This window comes from Pan paniscus, chromosome 6 (assembly GCF_029289425.2).
Source record: "Pan paniscus chromosome 6, NHGRI_mPanPan1-v2.0_pri, whole genome shotgun sequence".
In the NCBI taxonomy this organism is placed as follows: domain Eukaryota; kingdom Metazoa; phylum Chordata; class Mammalia; order Primates; family Hominidae; genus Pan; species Pan paniscus.
The window spans coordinates 44,712,309-44,727,615 of NC_073255.2; the positions used below are offsets into that span (position 1 = coordinate 44,712,309).

The following is a 15,307-nucleotide window of genomic DNA, read 5'->3' on the forward strand; positions in this document are numbered from 1 at the left end:
TTTGAATGTCTCTGCAGGTCTCTGAAGCTCTTCCAGAGAGGGTGGCTCCTCTCTGCCAGCAGATCATCTCTGCAGCTCTCAGTGGAGAGGGTACTCCTCTCTGCAGCTGGTCCTCCCACCCTCTCTCTGTCCTCTTCCTCCTCTGGCCATCCTCTACCCTGCTCTGGCTGAGCCCAGGGCTTTATGGACCTCAGAGGGGAGGAAGGGCCGGCTGAATGGTCCATGGGCAGCCATGGGCACCCGGAAGAGGCACCATGAGTCCCCACTCCAGTGGTGGGACTGGCAGCCTGGCCCCCAGTCTTTAGGCCCTCCCTGTCCTGAAGGTGGGGCCTTACTGGGGACCTGTCCTTTTCTGCCCAAGAATCAATCTGCCTCCTGCTGCCATTCATGGCCCTAGGGCTCGGCCTCAATCCCCAGTCAGAGATCAGAGCAGGTGCTGGGAGTGGAGAGAGGCCAGGTAGCAGGAGAAGACACCCCCAAGGCTGCAGGAATGTTGGGGGTTGGGGGAGGAAAGGGGGCAGCCACAGCTGCACCCGGGAGTTCCCACCCTGCCATCTTGGACGGGGCAGGGCTCCTGCTTATCCTCAGCTCCTGCCTGCTTCCTGGAGCCAGGAGGCCCACGTCTGCAGCCGTGGGCATGGGCAGCTGCAGCTGCACCTGGGAGGGCAGATCCTTCCTGTTCCTGGCTCCCCCAAGAGCACAGGGAAGCTCGGATCCACAGCTGCAGTTTGGGTGGCTGTAGCTCTGCCCAGGAGGGCAGGGTTCCTGCCTGCTCCATAGAGGAGGAGACCTGGGTCTGCAGCTGCGGTTTTGGAGCTGTCCCAACTCAGAAGGGGCAGGGGTCCCACTGGCTCCATGGCATGTGCAGTCCCAGCCATACTTCCCGGCTGCAGTCGCCATGATGGCAGCAGTCACTGCCATCACTGGTTTCAACACTGTTGTATAGCTATATAAGATGTTACCACTGCAGAATACTGGGTGAAGGGTACACAGGACTGCTCTTTACATTTTTTCTCCTAAATTTCCTGTGAATCTATAATTATTTCAAAATAAATTTTTTTTAAAAAAACAAGATACTTGGAAATCCACATAAAGTTTCAATAATTTTAGAAATTAGCTCCTCCTTTTTGTAACTCTGTGCTTTGTCTCAATATTTCCTTGGCTGGAAATGCTCTTCTTTTCCATTGCCTAAATCCTATTTTTTTAGGACATCTTCCAGGATGCTTTCCCTAATTAATTTTTTTCTTGTTCTTTTGTTGAGCTACTGATACATCTTAGATCTAATCAGACTCTCTCCAAATATTTCCCTCCCTTCCTCTCATAGGTGGATGGTGGTTGCTGCGGTGCACAGCCTAGGAATGAAATGCTCATTACCCCACTGGCTTAGGCGCTTCCTTCAGGAACTGCCTCAGTGAAAAAGAACTGTTTCATTCTTGGTCATGGTTCCCTCCTGGAGTGGCTGATATACAATGTGGGGGTGTTAAAGTTTAACCTTTTGCTTCATTTCAGGACATCTGTGAAGGTCATACCATCTTCAGAACTTTTAATGTTTGCAGGACCTGTAATAACTCCTCCTCTTTCATATCTGATATTGTTAATTTGCCCTCCCTCCCTCCCTCCTTCCTTCCTTCCTTATCTCACGCTGTTGCTCTAGCTGGAATGCAATGATGCAATCATAGCTCACTATAACCTCAAAGTCCTGGGCTCAAGCAATCCTCTCACCTCAGCCTCACATCTGTAGCTGGGACTATGGGCATGTGCCACCATGCTTGGCTATAAAAAAATTTTTTTTTTTTTAGAGATGAGGTCCTGCTATCTTGCCTAGGCTGATCTTGAACTCCTGGCTCCAAGCAATCCTCCTGCCTTGGCCTACCAAAGTGCTAGGTTTATAGGAGTGAGTCACTGTGCCTGGCCGGCCTTCAGTTTTTGAGTCTTAGATGGCTCAAAAGGTTTGACACATGTATGTTTCAGATGTCAGCCAGAAATGTGGGCAGCTCATACATACAAATAGTTTGGTTTGCCTTCTCTCTGACTTCTTTCCTTTATGGGGGATTTCCTTTCTTGGATTTCCCCCCACTTTCCAGATGCACTATGTGTCAAAAACTCTGGTTTTTGAAGCCAGTAAGATTGAGAGTAACAACTGGGGCCTGTCCTCAAGCAGAAAACCCATGACAATGGGAAACCCCCTGGGTCCCATTCCTTTCTTCCCAGCATCAACTTCCCTCTGGTATCTACCTTCTTAGGGTGTTCTCCAGTACCTTTAGGTAGTTATTTTTTGTACTTGGTCCAGAGCTTTTAGTTTTTATCTATGGGAAGATTGGTCCAATAGGAGGTACTCAGCTCTAACTAGAAACAGAACTCCTTATTTTTCTTCTAATGTCTCTACTGATCTCTACTGATTTCTCTTCTTTCATTCCTGATATTGGTAATTTGTGTTCTCTCTCTCTTTCTTTTGACTGATCAGTTTAGCTACAGGTTTACCAATTTTATTGGTCTTGTGGGCGGAGGATCACCTAGGTGACGAGGCAAGAGACTAAAGGCACAAACTGTTTCAGTATAATAAAGAAAACAGTTAGAATAAGAATAGTCATAATACAAATTAGATATAGAGATGATCATGGACAATTATCAATCATTATTATAAACATTATTAATCATTAGCTTTTAATATTATTCTTTGTTGCATTACTAATATAACCTAGGAATAACCAGCGGGTATACGCTCAGGTGCTGAAGGGACATTGTGAGAAGTGACCTAGAAGGCAAGAGGTGAGCCCTCTGTCACGCCTGCATAATGGTCGCTTGAGGGCTCCTTGGTCAAGCGGTAATGCCAGTGTCTGGGAAGGCACCTGTTACTTAGCAGACTGTGAAAGGGAGTCTCCTTTCCTTGGAGGAGTCAGGGAACACTCTGCTCCACCAGCTTCTTGTGGAAGGCTGGATATTATCCAGGCCTGCCCGCAGTCATCCGGAGGCCTAAACCCCTCCCTGTGGTGCTGTGTTTCAACGGTCATGCTCCTTGTCCACTTTGATGTTCCTCCCGTACTCTTGGTTCCTCTTTGAAGTTCGTAGTAGATAGCAGTAGAAGAAATAGTGAAAGTCTTAAAGTCTTTGATCTTTCTTATAAGTGCATAGAAGAAAACGCTGATGTATGCTGCCTTCTCTCTCTCTCTGCTTTGGCTACCTAAGAGGGAAGGGCCCCCTGTCCTATGATCATGTGACTTGCTTCACGTTGTCAACCACTTAGAAGATTCACCCTCCTTACCCTGCCCCCTTGTCTTGTATGCGATAAATATCAGCGAGCCCAGCCGTTCAGGGCCACTACCGGTCTCCGCATCTTGATGGTAGTGGTCCCCCGGGCCCAGCTGCTTTCTCTTTATCTCTTTGTCTTGTGTCTTTATTTATTACAATCTCTTGTCTCCGCACATGGGGAGAACACCTGCTAAGCCCCGTAGGGCTAGACCCTACAGGTCTTTTTAAAAAACCAGCTTTTTTAGCTGGGTGCAGTGTTGAGTGCCTGTAATCCCCAGCTACTCCAAAGACTGAGGTGGGAGGATTGCTTGAGCCCAGAAGTTTGTGACCAGCCTAGGAAACATAGCAAGACTTCATCTCAAAAATAAATAAATAAACTGAAAAAAGAACTAGCTCTTTTACTTAATTGATTTCCAAAATTATCTTTATTATTTCATTTTCTATTATTTTTAGTTTTCCCCCTAATTTCTTAAAGTGGAAGCTAAAATAATTTAACTTATACTTTTTCTTTTCTTATATTTTTATTCCTTATATTAAGCATGCAATGCTATAATTTTCCTCCCTAAAGCACTACTTTAACTGCATTCAATGCCTTTTGATATATATTTTTATTTTTATTCACTTCAAAATACGCTTGTTTCCTTTACCATTACTTCTTTGACCCATGAGTCAAAGTGTATACTTAATTTCAAAAGAAGTGTGTTACTTAATTTCAAAATATTTGGGTTTTCCAGATATCTGTTACTAATTTATAATTATGGTAAGACAAAAAACTTTATACAATTTCAATGTATTTAAGTTTATCAATGTTTATTTTATGAACTGGCATAAAAATATTCTACACACTTAAAAGGTGAATTTAGCTATTTATGGAGTGTTCTATAAATATTAAACAGGTCAAGTTGGTTAATAGTGTTGCTCCAGTTTTTTATGCACTTACTGATTTTTTCGTCTAGTTTTTCTATTAATTGCTGAGAGATGAATGTTAAAATCTCCACTACAATTTTCAATTTTTCTTTTCTTTTTTTCCTTTTTTTAGATGGAGTCTCACTCTGTCACCCAGGCTGGAGTGCAGTGCTGCGATCTCGGCTCACTGCAACCTCTACCTCCTGGGTTCAAGCAATTCTCCTGCCTCAGCCTCCTGAGTAGCTGGGATTACAGGTGCACGCCATCATGCCTGGCCGATTTTTGTATTTTTAGTAGAGACGGGGTTTCACCCTGTTGGTCAGGCTGGTCTTGAACTCCTGACCTCGCGATCCGTCCACCTTGGCCTCTCAAAGTGCTGGGACTACAGGTGTGAACCACCGCACCCAGCCTACAATTTCCAATTTTTTGAATTGTCCTGTCGGTCTTTGCTTCACATTTATTGAAGCTCTGCTATTAGTTCCAAACAATTTTTTTTATTTTGAGACGGAGTCTCGCTCTGTTGCCCAGGCTGGAGTGCAAGTGGCACGATCTCGGCTCACTGCAACCTCTGCCTCCCAGGTTCAAGCAATTCTACTGCCTCAGCTTCCTGAGTAGATGGGATTACAGATGCGCACCACGACGCCTGGCCAATTTTTGTATTTTTAGTAAAGATGGGGTTTCACTATGTTGGTCACACTGGTCTCGAACTCCTGACCTCGTGATCCGCCTGCCTTAGCCTCCCACAGTGCTGGGATTACAGGCGTGAGCCACTGCGCCTGGCCAGATTCATACAAATTTAAGACTGTTGTATCTTCTTGATGATCTAACCCAATTATTATAAAATGTCCCTTATTTTTTGCAATCAGCATATTTGAACAGCTACAATTTCCTATAACAAAATTATAGGAGGTGCACATTATTTCCTATAACAAACATGTAGAGCATGTGCTTGGAGTACATGTAAAAGCAAACACAAAAGCAAAAAACAAAAAACATGTAGAGCAAGCATTAACTTTACATTAAACAGTCCTATATTGTAAGAGATAAATAACTTTTTCAGGGTTAAAAATCAGGATATCACAGGTGAATTTCTTGTAAACAAACTAAGCAGGACTGAATTTCATGCTGGTAGTAAGATAAGCAAGAAAGGACATTCATACCAACCTAGCTAATGTTAATTTTCTCAGTGTCTTTGAGGTAAATACTGTCTAACTTTTACTTATTTTTATGACAGGACATTATGGCACGCTCAATGCTTTGTTTTCTCAAAGCTCTTATGCCAAAATTTTCTTCTTTCTCTCAATAGGTGGATAGTTCCTTAACATGATAAAAGATATCTACTTCAGTCCTTAAAACCAGCATCATGCTTAATGGGAAAATTCTAAAGATATCTCATTAAAGATAGGAATAAGACATAAAAGTCTACTGTCATTATTATTATTAAATATTTTACTGGAGATACTAGCCAAAGCAATTAGATATGAGAAAGTAGAGGTATAAAACTTGGAAAGAAGTAGGTAAAACTATTTCAATGATAAGATTGCAAACTTAGAAATTCTACCAGAATGAACTCCAAACAATAAAGCAACTTAGTAAGGCAGTGGATCACAATATTAACATGCAGGAAATGATACTTTCATGTATACATACAACTACGATGTGTAGTAACCTCATTCAGATTTGATAGTTATAGGATCCTGCTGCTCTTGAGTGAATCTCAAAGCAGCCATTTAACCACTTAACAGTAGCCCTCATACAGCATTATAGTCAGCCCCTCCTCTCTCCACCTCCTACCCCTTCCCTGGCTCCTTAGTTTAAAAGTATCAAAACAGACCCTTTCTTTAAATATTTAGAAAAAGAGAGGTAGAATGTGTATTTTGATGGGTACTTTTGGCTATAAGAAACAGAATCCCTGACTTAAGGTGAGTTAATAATAACTAAAATTTATTAAGCACTTAAAATACTTACAATATGACCAGCACTATTTTAACCCATTTAATCTTTATGGCATCTCTATCAGAAAACAGTAAGGATCCCAGCACTCTGGGAGGCCAAGGTGGGTGGATCACTGAGGTCAGGAGTTCAAGAGAAGCCTGGCCAACATGGTGAAACCCCTTCTCTACTAAAAATACAAAAATTAGCCAGGCGTGGCAGTGCATGCCTGTAGTTACAGCTACTTGGGAGGCTGAAGCAGGAGAATTGCTTGAACCCGGGAGGCAGAGGTTGCAGTGAGCTGAGATCATGCCACTGCATTCCTGCCTGGGCGACAGAGTGAGACTCAGTCTCAGAAAAACAGAAAACAAAAACAATAAGGAAACTTATCAGACATCCCTACAAGGCATTCAGATACAGGGTGAGCTCCAGGTTTGGAATGATGTCACCAAGGACATCGTTTTATAACTTGCTCAGTTGTCCTCAGCATTGGTCCATCAGTTTTATTCCTTGTGATGGGCAAGATGGCTATTAATGACAGTGTGGGATAGATGTTTCCACGTCAAGAGGACAGTATATCAGAAACTTTCTCCTGAGCATGAAATAGAGGTCCTTTCCTTCAGTCAGATTGCGCCAACCTGGGTCATATACTCGTTCCTTGATTAGCAACTATTTCCAAAAAAATTCTGTGTGATGACTGGTTTAATCAGTATCATTTTGATTCTGGGAACAGGGCAGCTATCTGAATAAAATAAGGATTTTGGTACAAAGGAGTTAGAGGAAAATGAATATTGGATAGGTAACATTATTCACTATAGAGTTTTGTTTTTAATGTAAAATTTAGATGACAAAAAAATTCTGTGTGATGACTGGTTTAATCAGTATCATTTTGATTCTGGGAACAGGGCAGCTATCTGAATAAAATAAGGATTTTGGTACAAAGGAGTTAGAGGAAAATGAATATTGGGTAGGTAACATTATTCACTACAGAGTTTTGTTTTTAATGTAAAATTTAGACGAAAACTTTAGCAGATTTAAGTCCAGTGATAGAAATGTTAAGTTCTGAGTTTTCAAGCAAATGGTCAGAAAAGCCTATTTAATGTTTTATTACTTACAAAGTAAACATATTTCTCTTTCTGGTACAGAACGGGAGCTAATTGATCTCGGGTTCATTTTCATGAACGTTGTATGAAATGCACATATACCAAACCTCATAAGCTTTTTATTAGTTGATTTATTCTTTGAAATATTAAGCTTGGTGTAAGGTATTATAACCTCAATCTCTTTGAAAATGTAAGAAGTCAATAATCAATGTTGCATCGATGAATATTACTCAGTGGATGCCTATTTTATTTATTCTTTTTCTCTAAGAACCATTTAAATAGTCCTTATGGCCGAGCACTTCACAATCTGATTAGTTTCTATTAATTCTTTGGAAAAGAAACATTCTGGGAAGTCAGAATTCAGCGGTAGGTTGCTTTGATAATGTGCTCATTTAGCTAGTGGATTCCAGAGTGATAGAATGTATGTTTGGCAACCTAATTGTTGTGGGGGAAGAAAAGAACTTCTGTTAGAAGTTTTTAAAAAAGTTTAAAAATTGTTTTTACCTCATCAAAAGTTTGATGTCTTGTGAGTTTTATAGCATGCATAATATATTAATGCCATACATGATACATGTAAATATATATATATTTTTTCTGATAGGGATGTGTGATTAAGAGTTTAAAGAAGAATGCCCCAGTCTAAAGTTAATTAGTCTTGGAGTGATGGCTTCGCAGAGGAAAGATACTGGATTTCAAGCTTGACATTAAGGTGATAATAGTGGTGACTATGGAATAATCAATATAAAAATAATAACAGCTAACAGTTACTGAGCGCCTACAAAGTGCCAGACACTATTCTAAGTGCTTCACATCCTCATAACAAATTTATGAGGTAAATGCTATTATTATCCACCAGCCTTCTGAAATTTTCTTACCCCGTTACTCCCTGGTGTTAACTGGGTACTTAATTTGTCGAATAAAATAAAATTTAGTGCTGCCAAATTTGTCAGCTGAACGGGGCGGCAGGGATTTCAGTGCTAGAGTGAGGGGCCAGACGGCCCGGGGCTTCGTGTCCTTGGAGGCCAGCGGAAGCGCCGCATACCTGTGAGGAGCAACGTGAGCCGGTGGCTTAAATTTCCTGGGCTAGTGCTACTGGACTGAATGCATTTGCAATAACCGGACGCAGAAAAAAAAAAAAAGCGGAGACCAGGGGAGGCGAAACCCTTCCCGGCGCGAGTCCGAGCGTCTGAGAAGCAGAAGCCACACGTCCCGGCGACCTAAGTTCTGGATCAGCCGGCCGGAGGACCCGTGTTAGCATTTACAATCCGAGGTGAGCTGAAGCCTCCGGTTGTCCCGGTTCGACGCTCTAGCCCTGCGAGCAGCAGACGCCGGAAGTCTCTACTGCTCCCCGCTGGTGCGCAGCACCGCGGGCCTTTACCCGTGCTTTCCCACACCTGGAAGAACTCGTCATGCTCTCTGTAGCGTGGTGCTTCTGTTGCTCACAGGTTAGTCTCCCGCGGTATAAGAGTCTCCGTCTTCCCCCCAGCAAGAAGCGTATGTTCCTGCAATTCGGGGGGCCGCCTTTGCGCGCGGGGTGCGCTGCTTCTTGGAGAGTTCCCTCACGGGTCACATCGCGGAGGTTCGCGCCGGCGCCGGGTCGCGGCCTCCCTGCGCAGCTTCTTTGGCACCTGGTAACCTTCAGTGGCTCCGTCCGCTCGGAGTTAGGAGGCTGTGTCGAGCTAACCTTGACCTTGTCCTACAGTTTTTGCTGACCATCCCCAACAGCACACTGTAAAGAGTTAGGGTCCTCTCGAAGAGTTGGGACTGGGCACTTTTGTTGGTAGTGCTAAATTTCAACACCCTGAGGAGTACGCTGCCCAAATTATTGTAGGAAAGAATTACCTGGTTTAGTGGTTATAATACTTTTTGTCCCCACCACACTTGAATAACAGAAAAACCCTCCCAACAGGGGCTGACTGCAAAAGTGATTTTCTGTGTAGGGGACATTGGATGTATTTATGTATATATCAGTGCCTATCAGTCTGTATGTGTGTTTGGGGGTGGATGCTGTGTAATTTTAAAAAATCTATGGAGATTCTGATAATTTGATAACCTGCTTCTCCGATCTTCCCCTGATTCCTCCCCATTCTCCCCGGAGGGCTATTGCTTTATTTCTGAGGTGGCTCACTTTTGGATAGAAGTAGCAACTCTCCGCTTACACCTGCACGTTTAAAACGCATATCAGATTGTGTTATTTCTGTCCTCAGAATCTTCCTGGCCTTCCCGTTGCTTTCAGGATAATACACATTTCTTAGCCTAACTTCAAGGGCCTTCAGGGTCTTGATTCTGCTGAATTTTTCAGTCTTTGCTACTTTCATGGAAAACACACCTGCAGGTCCACTCATATTATGCTCCCACCATGCCAGTCTACGGTAATTTAATAACTTTAGATATGGCAAAGTTTTATATGGTTTACTCAAGTTTTAATTTTTGTTCTAGCATTTAGCCAAAATCGATTGAATTCATAATATTGCTAGGCACTGTTTTAAAAACGGGATAAAATGAAAACAAAACAAAACAAAACAGTCTTCAGTCCTTTAAAAAAATAAAACAGCTTCCTGACACATAGTTCACCTACCGAAGAGTTCACCATTTAAAATGTAGCGGTGCCTCACGCCTGTAATCCCAGCACTTTGGGAGGCCGAGGCGGGTGGATCACGAGGTCAGGAGATCAAGACCATCCTGGCTAACACGGTGAAACCCCGTCTCCACTAAAAATACAAAAAATTAGCCGGGCGTGGTGGCGGGAGCCTGTAGTCCCAGCTACTTGGGAGGCTGAGGCAGGAGGATGGTGTGAACCCGGGAGGCGGAGCTTGCAGTGAGCCGAGATTGCGCCACTGCACTCTAGCCTGGGCGACAGAGCTAGACTCCATCTCAAAAAAAAAAAGAAAGAAAACCTAAAAGTAATTAGTACATTAGTACATTCACAAAGTTGTACAACCATCATCATAAAATATGCTGTAATCTTCTTCACCTTCATTAGTTGGTTTAATTTTCTATTTCAGACAGACTCCAATAAGTTATTCTTGTATTCTTTTGTTCATGTTTAATATGCTGCATTCAGTTTGTGAGAGCCATATTGGAACAATTGAACATTTTCATCACTCCAAAAGGAAACCCTGTACTTATTCAGCAGGCTCACCTGACTTCCCCATCCCCACTCCCCATTCTAAGCCCTAAGCAACTATGAATTGACTGACTGTATATTTGACTATTCTGGATTATTCATGTGAGTGAAATCATACAGCATGTGGTCTTTTTCAACTGGCTTCTTTTACTTAACATTCATGTTCATCTGTGTTGTATTTAATAGCAAGTGTCAGTACTTCTTTTTTTTTATTGCTGGTTAATCTTTTATGGGTATTACCACAATTTATTTTCCATTAGTTAGTGGATGTTTGGATTGTTTCCACCTTTTGGCCATTATGTGTAATGCTGCTGTGAACATTCACCTACAAGTTTTTGTGTGGACATCATGTTTTCATTTCTCTTGCGTATGTGCCTAGGAGTGAAATGGCTGGGTCATATGGTAGCTCTGTTTAACATTTTAAGAAATGGTCAGACTGTTTTCCAAAGCATCAGTGTGCATCTTTTTAACATTCTCACCAGTAGTGTATTAGGGTTTTGATTTCTCACTCCTTGCAAACACTTGTCATTATCTGTCTTTCTGATTCTAGCCATTCCAGTAGGTGTGAAGTGTGTGTCATTGTGTTTTCATTCTTTTTCGTTGACATGTAATAATTGTACATATTTAGGGACTACAGAGTGATATTTTGATAAATGTATACAATGTGTAGTGATCAAATCAGGTAATTAGTATGTCCACCACCTCAAACGTTCATCTTTTCTTTGATTTGCGACCATTAAAAATCTCCTAACTTTTTGAAAATATTATGGTTTCAAATCGTATTTCCCTGATGGCTAATGATGTTGAGCATCTTTTCAAGTGCTTATTGCCCATTTATATATCTTCTTTGGAGAAATGTCTACTCAGATCCTCTGCCCATTTTTAAATTAGGTTCTTTTTTGTAATTGAGTTGCAAGAGTTCTTTATATATTCTAGATACAAGTCATTTATCAGATATGTGATAGTCTTTTAGATTATGCTACCGTTCTTTTAAATGAAAAGCACATGAGATTAATTTTTTGTAGCCCTGGAGACCTCCTTATGGGTGTGTGGCTGTGGTTTAGAGAGTGATGGTGTTCCAACAACTACGTGGGAGGCCAGGCCCAGGAAAAATGCTGTGAAAGAACCCGTGAGGAGCATTTTAAGACTTGAAAAATGAAGCAAGGAAAAACTTTATAATTTGCCATTCCGTATGGAGTTTTGTCTTTATTGATTTTTAGGAGTTGTTTGTGTAGGGATTTAAGCCATTGACCGTTAGATATGTGGCAGATATTTTTAATTTATTTAGTTAACTTTGTTTTATATTTTTTACTATATTGTTTCACATTTTTGTGTAGTCAGGACTTTGCCTCTAAAAGCCTTCTGGCTAGTAGTTTAGGATATTGTTCTTTAATTATAGGAGTTATAGAAACTGACATAGTAGTTCCCAGTTAGTGTGACATCTGAGTCCCTGGTGGTATATTTAGCCTAAGAGTGTTCATTGTTTCAGACATTGTTGCCTCCCTGTCTCTCTGCCTTGAAAAATGTGCCATGATCTGCTTCAACTTTGTTCATTTAACTCTCTATTTTAAACAGACTCCAAGAAGTTATTCTTTTATCCTCTTGTTCATGTTCATATGCTGCATTAGATTTGTGAGAGCCATATTGGACAGTTGGTCACCAAATAGTAGGTACTTTTTTCATACTAGCAGACATTTATTTGAAGATTTAATGTATGCAGAGGTTGAGTGTAGCTATTGTGTTCTGTATTGTTTGGGGCATGTTGGAAAAAGTAGTTTTATAAAATCCTATTAACATTGTTTTGTATTTTTTTAAATTTTGTTGGTTAAAAGGCAGTAGTAGTAATATATATATTTTATATATAATATATCTGTTTTTTGAGATGGAGTTTCGCTCTTGGTACCCAGGCTGGAGTGCAATGGTGCGATCTCGGCTTACTGCAACCTCTGCCTCCTGGGTTCAAGTGATTCTCCTGCCCCAGCCTCCTGAGTAGCTGAGATTACAGGTGACTGCCACCATGCCCAGCTAATTTTTTTGTTTTATAGTAGAGACGGGGTTTCACCATGCTGGCTAGGTTGGTCTGGAACTCCTGACCTCAGGTGATCCACCACCTCGGCCTCCTAAAGTGCTGGGGTTATAGGCATGAGCCATTGCGCCCAGCCAGTAGTAAAAGTATTTTTAGAAACTGAGCATTTTGAGAATCTAAGGAAAGTGATATACAATAGCTTCCAGAAAAAAATTGCATCTCTCTGTTTACATATAATGGCCAAGATTTCATTCTTTCCCCTTGGCTTGATTCCAGTTAGAACTCTGTGTTCCTTGTTTCAGTGTTTTGTCTTTTTTAAAATTGTGATAGAATATACATAACATAAAATTGGCCATTTTAACTATTTGTAAAGATACAGTTCAGTGCCATTAAGTACTTTAACATTGTTGTGTAACCATAACCACCATCTATCTCCAGAACACTTTTTTCTTTTTCTTTTTTTTTTTTTTGAGATGGAGTTTCGTTCATGTTGCCCTGGCTGGAGTGCAGTGGCGTGTTCTCGGCTCACCGCAACCTCCACCTCCCGGGTTCAAGTGATTCTCCTGCCTCAGCCTCCCGAGTAGCTGGGATTACAGGCATGCGCCACCACGCCTAGCTAATTTTGTATTTTTAGTACAGACGGGGTTTCTCCATGTTGGTCATGCTGGTCTTGAACTCTCGACCTCAGGTGATCTGCCCACCTCAGCCTCTCAAAGTGCTGGGATTGCAGGCGTGCGCCACTGTGCCCGACCCAGAACACTTTTATCTTCACACACTGCACCCATTAAATGATAAATCTCCGTTCCTCCCTCTTTCCAGTCCCTGGCAACTACCATTATATTTTCTGTCTATGAATATGACTATTCTAGGGTCCTCATAAAAGTGGAATCATAAAATATTTGTCCTTTTGAGTCTGGTTTATTTTATTTAGCATGTCTTCAAGGTTAATTCATGTTGTGGCATGTGTTGGAATTTTCATCTTTTTAAAGACTGAATAGTATTACATTGTATTCCATAGAACACATTTTGTTTATCCATTCATTAGTCGATAGATATTTGGGTTGTTGCCACCTTTTGGCTACTGTGAATAGTGCTGCTATGAACATTGGTATACAAATGTCTGAGTTCCTGCTTTCAATTCTTTTTTTTTTTTTTCTTTGAGATGGAGTCTTGCTCTGTCTCCCAGGCTGGAGTGCAGTGGTGTGATCTTGGCTCACTGCAACCTCTGCCTCCTGGTTCAAGTGATTCTCCTGCCTCAGCCTCTCGAGTAGCTGGGACTACAGGCGTGCACCACCACGCAGGCTAATTTTTATATTTTTAGTAGAGACAGGGTTTTGCTATGTTGGCCAGGCTGGTCTTGAACTCCTGACCTCAAGGGATCCGCCCACCTCAGTGTCCCAAAGTGCTGGGATAACAGGTGTGAGCCACCGCGCCTGGCTGTGCTTTCAGTTCTTTTAGGTATACGTATCCAGAAGTGGAATTGCTGGATTGTAGGGTAATTCTGTTGATTTTTTTGAGGAACTGCCCGTATGCTTTAGTGTTTTTGTTATTTACATAAAAGATGAGATTTAAAGGAATTGTGTAATTTAGGCATGGATTATCACGTTTACCTTTCCAAAGGACTATTTCCTACTTGAAGGGGTGTAGGTGTTTTTGTATTAGGACTTGGAGATCTTTGAGTTTTAAAATTATTGCAATTCAGACTAAATAAAAAGTTTATCATGGATAGTTTTCCAAATCGTAAACATCTCTATGATCCAAGATTTTTTGGTTTTTGTTTTTTGAGACAGGGTCTCACTTTGTCACCCAGGCTGGAGTGCAGTGCCATGAACATGGCTCAGTGCAGCCTTGACCTCATGGGCTCAAGTGATCCTCCTGCTTTAGCCCCTCAAGTAGTTGGGACTACAGGCACATGCCACCACGCCGGGCTAATTTTTGTATTTTTTGTTGAGATGGGATTTTGCCATGTTGCCCAGGCTGGGCTCAAACTCCTGAGCTCAAGCGATCCGCCCGCCTCAGCCTCCCAAAGTGCTGGGATTACAGGTGTGAGCCACCTTGCCTGGCCTTTTTTTTTTCTTAATGCTTTCTGTGTTTTTAGTCTTTTTGGGGAAATTACCCATCATGACAGACTCTAAAATGGAGGTGAGTTTGCAAACTTGTATAGTTCCAAAAGTCTGTGAATTATTCCGGTATCATACTACTGCTCCATTTGGATGCTTTGGCAATTACCCTGGTGTGCTGTGACTATTGCTGCTTCTGACAGGCAAGTTTACCTCCCTCAATGCAAAGATAACCATGTCATTAGTTGAAGATTAGGAGATGACCAGCATTATTCTCTTTTACAACTGTATCATTCTTTTTTCAACTATTCTCCTGTTGTTGGAACTGCAAATTATTGTGGGTACTGCAATCCATTTGAATAGCTGTGACCTCCCAGGGATCACTGGGAAAATGTAGAAAAACAGACAACAGTGTGGCTCAACCAAAACTTAGAAAACTAAGATTGCATGTAGCTGCCAGATCCTGGGAACAGGATGGCTTAAGGGCAGCCCTAAGGGATAAAGGGTAGAGGATTATATGTGTTACACCCTTTCTACCAACCTTTCCCTCCCATTGCAACAGCTTTCATAAGGTCTCAGTTTAATATTTCATTATTACTTTACAACCCATATCATTTTATTAACAGCAAGTGTATTATCAGGAGAGATGGGAGGAACTGGTATCTTAATGTGACTTTTGCTCTTAGTTTGGGTCTCTGTCATTTGGACTCTGGTGATCTTTTATCTTGTGGGCTCTTGGTGCCTTATGACATTTGGCATTTGCAAATCTACTGGAAAGGTCCCCAGATGGATTTAGATGTTCCAGATCTCGTGGAACTTTGATGTCACTTGCATTCATAAGTGATCTAGCAAATACCAAGATTACATAGATGCTAAGCACCCAACTTTCCCTGTTTATGCACCA

General features: G+C 41.6%; 1 protein-coding gene across 28 annotated transcripts in view; it reads left to right on the plus strand.

Moving 5' to 3' along the window:
- The first annotated feature begins 8,225 nt into the window (after positions 1-8,225).
- LOC100977063 (cytochrome c oxidase assembly factor 1 homolog) overlaps positions 8,226-15,307 on the plus strand; it is a 121,066-nt gene continuing 113,984 nt past the window's right edge. For 11 of the 28 annotated variants that reach the window (XR_008626210.2, XR_004672431.3, XR_003028492.4 and 8 more), the window contains exon 1: positions 8,233-8,635. The gene's annotated coding sequence lies outside the window, so the exon portion shown is untranslated. Of the gene's footprint in view, positions 8,636-15,307 lie in introns of all 28 variants that reach the window. The other 17 variants (XR_010112741.1, XR_008626216.3, XR_010112742.1 and 14 more) reach the window with 5 other exon arrangements.